Raw genomic sequence first — 4,936 nt, 5'->3', positions numbered from 1 at the left:
GAGCTTTGTAAAAAAGGACTGCAGCACGCCAGTCGTACGCCGCCACTATAACCTAATATGGTGTACCAAGGTTGGATGACCACACACGGTTAACCCTTGCTGCCAAGAAAATTAGAAGTATCTAGAAAAGAGGAGAAGACAGGAAAGATTGAAAGAGAGAAAAAGACGAAGATGTAGGTAGAGAGAGAGAGAGACAGGAAAAGGCGACTGCCGATTTCCCCTGGGTGGGTCAGCCCAGGGGTGCCGTCTGCGTGAAGCCGGGGCCAAAGGGGTGTGTTGCCTCTGCCAGGGGGCCTTAAAGGTCCAATCACCCGGCGTCGGCTCAACCCCCAGGATCCCCTTTTCCCCGGACACGGCAACGCCACGCACGGCTAGGCGTGGGAGGGGGTCGAAACCCCCTCGTTAGCTCGGGTCCGTGGTGTCGCTACACACCAAACGCCTGCTTGCGCAGACGCCCCTGCGGGGCCTCTCTCTCCGGTATTTATTTTGTAGCTTATGCACACCCGTGCGCCATAATTTTAATTTAGTTATATTGCTTTTCTATTTCTTTTCTTTTTTTATTTCTTTTAATTTTTTTTAAGTCGCCTTTATTCGCTCATCTGAGCGCAGCCCTTCTCAGGGCTCACCACCGCAGGCGCAATGTAGGTCCCACCACTCTACTTTTTTTTTCTCTCATCTCTCGCTCCGTTCACCACGGTGATGGGCGACGAACTACCTCTGGACTTTCCTTCGGGTTACTCCCTGAGCGGTCCAAACCGCTCAGGAGCCTACGACCTCCTACTGAAGGAGGCCTCGTACCTCCTCAGACGGGACAAGGCAACCCCAACTTCTGGAGCACCCATGGAACGACGGAAACGTACTCGGGTACACGCACTAAACGAACGAACAGGTACACACAAGACGAGCGCTAACTAATTGTCACAGATGTTACTTATCCTCTTCAGTCCGTGAGTACCCAAATGGGTACATTTGAAAAACGCGCGCTATGCTCCTATAGTCGAAGACCGCTAGGCGAAAATGGGTTCTTCTGGACGCGGAAGCATCAGTTAACAAAATCCCCACGAGATGTCGTCGCAGGTTCATGTATGCTCTCGCAGTACAGACGAGTATGGCGGCATCACGGAAAGAAAGCGCGCGCAAGCGACCAGGTGAGTTTAACTTTTTTTCATTCAATAAATACTACATATGTGTTCTTAAATATTCTGTATTAACGTTCAGGATATATTAGAGAAGGAGCATGGAAAGTTTCGGCCTGTTCCTACGTCTTGCCTTAGAGATAGCGCAACTTATTTACAACTGTACCCACTTGGGTACTTCAGGTCGTTACGTTGAAAATAAATTTCATTCTGTTGATTGTTGCAGGCAAGTTACTCAGCGATGAGGAGATTCAAGAGCTACTCTTTCAGAGTGACATTGACTTGTCTGATGAAGACGACATTCTGGATGAGCCACGCAGCAGCAGTGAATGCTCAGGTAGCAGCAGTGACGATGATGATGAAGTTGAAGATGACACGCCAGCTAGCCATAAAGTTCAAGGTCGTGGCCCCATTTGGAAAGCGACAGAGTGCGTGCTCCGTTTCAGTTATTTGTTTTGAAGATAACAGCAATATTTGACTGCAGCCTATTGAGTTTACCTTGTGACTGGTACTTTTTATTGCAGCTTCCCTCTCAGGTGCACTTCGGACTCTGCGCCGTGCCAAGTCCACTCAAGGTTTCCTATGTCTCCGTTTGCCTACTTTGCGAAGTATTTTCCGGAACCCTTTTGGAAGCTCTGCGCAGAACAAACAAATCTCTACTCTGTTCAGATGCGTGACCACAGGTCAGTGCGAACGTCACCGGCAGAAATGAAAAAACTTGCCGGAATACACATGCTAATGGGCCTTCTCGGACTCCCAAGAGCAAGACTCTACTGGTCCCGCATATCGGCTGTGCCTCTTGTCACAGAAAACATGACACGCGACCGACTCTTCGAGTTATGTGGTATGCTGCACTTCGTGGACCTCAGCCAAACAACCGATGCACAAACTGAAAACAAGTTGTTCAGAGCGGAACCCATCATCGAGTCATTTCGAAAAGCGTGCCTCGAGCTACCGCGTCCAAAAGCAGTATCTGTCGACGAACAAATGATTCCATTCAGCGGACGTTGTCCTGCCCGACAATACGTGCCCAGTAAACCAAATCCCGTCGGCCTAAAGAACTTTGTTTTGTCGAGTTCTGATGGACTTGTGTTAGATTTCGTCATCTACACAGCTAAAGGAACTGTTCCTGAAGCCGATACGAAAGAACTTGGTCTTGGCGGGGCAATAGTGAAGCGTCTTCTGCATACAGTGCCGGAAGAACAACCAGTTCATGTGTTCACAGACCGTTTTTTTACAGGTTAGAAGCTCGCCGAATACCTTCTCCGAAGGAATGCACATCTTACCGGTACAATTATGGCAAACAGAACTGGAGGTGCGGCATCAAAGCTTCCAAACGAAAAGAACATGAAACGAGGCGAATCATGCTGCGTTGTCCGCAGTGATGGAGAAATGTGTCTCACGAAGTGGAAGGATTGAAAATCAGTCATGATTCTTTCGACTGCCTGCGGCATCACTCCAGAATCCACTTGCAGAAGATGGTCGAAGGAAGAGAGGAAGAAAGTAGATGTGCCGCAGCCGCACTGCATCAAAATATACAACAAAAACATGGGAGGTGTTGATCTTGCGGACAGATACGTGTCCTATTACAGGACAAAAATACGTACGAAGAAGTGGACCATTAGGGTATTTGCCCACTTTCTAGACCTAGCGGTCGCAAATTCCTGGATTGAATACAGGAATGACTGCAAACTCATGGACGTTGCAGCAAAAGATATTCTCAATCAATTCGAGTTTAAGAACCGAGTTGCGGAAACGCTAATTGGCGCCCACGTCGACGAAATGCAAGAAGCCGTAAATGAAGTAGAGCAGGATCTTGAAATTGGCGAGACTGCTGCACGCCATAAACGTACCAAGGTGACTCCTATGCCGCCAAGTAAGGTCCGATTGGACAAGTACGGGCATTTTCCAGAGCATGTGCCCTTAAAGTCTCAGATGAGATGCCGCAATCAAGGTTGCAGCGGAAAAACACGCGTAAGGTGCAATAAATGTGACCTGTTTCTTTGCCTTCTCAACAGAAACTGCTTTCTTGACTTTCACTCATGTTAGGCCTGTTGTACCCAAATGGGTGCAGCTAATTTCTCGTCTGAAATTACAGTTTTCGTTTTTTCTTCTTCCGAAAAGTGTTTCGGGGCTTTCAAATGGTTGCAATAAAGAGTTTATAAGAGTTTAGCCTGGCTAGTTTTTCCTCAGGTCTGAAGAGGTTATTTCTGTTTGAACAGCGCGCTCCTTTCGCAAACGCGGCCGCTGCAGCGAGCGCAGTGAACTTCGTACCCCCCGCTCCACCCCAGAGGCCGCCCCTTCTTTCCTCGAGATGAGCACACGAAGGCGACCATGCCCTGTAGGGCGAACAGCAACGGCGTTCGCAGGAGCGGGGCGACGATGTTTAAAGCGCACCACGCGCGCACGTCACGCCATCTATGTGGTCACTAAGAAAGCATGCTGGAGTAATTGGTGCATATAAATAGCTCGCCGTTAACAGGCTGAAAGACGTTGCTGTTTGTGGTCTAACGTCTAACGCCGCGCGCTGGCAAGCGAGAGGTCGCACGTTCGAGTCCGCACGTCGGAAAGTTTTAGGGGCGAAGCTCCTTATAGCGGCACCCGATCGTCCCGTCGTAGTGTGTAACCAGTCTTAAAAACGGAGGGCGCGTGCACACATGAAGGCTCCCTAAAGACAATGCGCTGCGACAGTACGTGATATGTATCGCCCTCTCCTCTCCTACGCTTCCCCCTCTTTCTACGAGCGCGAATTTTAGCCGCCGTGCTTGCAAGGCGCAACGGGTGCAAACAATGCACGTGTTTGCATGCGTCAACACGCACCCAACAAAAGACGGCGTAGCGCTGTGTTATGTCGATTGTGCATTTTGCTTTGTCCCTCTCTATTAAGTAGGATTTTTAACCTCAGCTGGAGCGTTCACTCAGAGGAGGGGGGGGGGGGCAGAAGGTAGGAGGTCCAACCCCCCCCCCCCTGCAATTTTTCATTTTGCATGTGTATACCGGGTGTTTGAAGAAATGGGTCCAAAATTCTAAAAAATCAGGGAAATGAGATATTTGTTCGATGCCTGTATAATTACTTCTGCAGCAGCAGGCATCTCAATATGGCGAAAGAGATCCTTTAGGACGGTAATTTATAAAGTTAAATTAATTAACTTTTTAATAGGTGGAGTTATGCGTTTAGGTCAAATAGGAGAATTCAAGTTATTCAAGCGAAGAATCCAATGCAGCTTTGATATTTCAAAAAAGCGGCGTCTAGTAATAATTGCTAAGTAAAAAATTTCACCCACATTTATCGGCGAAACCGAAACGTGGAAGAGTGCAACTGCCATATTCTTCCGAGGCATCCAGAATGAGTGAGCGTCGTGATATGAACAATCAACAAATTTCTTTGTGTGGGTGTGCAGGGTTGTGCTTGCAACAATGGCACACATGATGCACATAAGTTAACCAACGCGGAAAAGCTACTGTGATCGTTGTCTTGAACAGTGACGTCATTATGGTCATCTCCTTGTTGCGCTCATCGGTGCTTCTGTTTCAGTTTCACCGTTGCATTTGGTTGAATTTCATTACACCACAGTAATTACTAGAGACAGCTTTTTCTATATCTCAAAGCTGCGATGGGTTCTTTGCATGGAGAACTTCAGTTGTCTTATATTACGTAACTGCCTAACTCCCCTAATTAAAAAGTTAATTTAGCTTTCTTAATTGTCATCCTAAATTATCTCTTTAGCCATATTGAGATACCTGCTGCTACAGAAGTAATGGTGAAGGCATCTGCAATACATCTCATTTCCCTGATTTTT

The 4,936-nt window shown here is 47.6% G+C and overlaps 1 pseudogene; it reads left to right on the top strand.

Annotated features, from left to right (window-relative positions):
* Positions 1–1,986: 1,986 nt before the first annotated feature.
* On the top strand, positions 1,987–4,566 carry LOC125757845 (piggyBac transposable element-derived protein 2-like; annotated as a pseudogene).
* Positions 4,567–4,936: the final 370 nt, after the last annotated feature.

This window comes from Rhipicephalus sanguineus, chromosome 3 (genome assembly GCF_013339695.2).
Source record: "Rhipicephalus sanguineus isolate Rsan-2018 chromosome 3, BIME_Rsan_1.4, whole genome shotgun sequence".
NCBI classification, from domain to species: domain Eukaryota; kingdom Metazoa; phylum Arthropoda; class Arachnida; order Ixodida; family Ixodidae; genus Rhipicephalus; species Rhipicephalus sanguineus.
The sequence above is the reverse complement of the archived record's forward strand: the minus strand, read 5'-3'. Positions and strand labels throughout refer to the sequence as shown.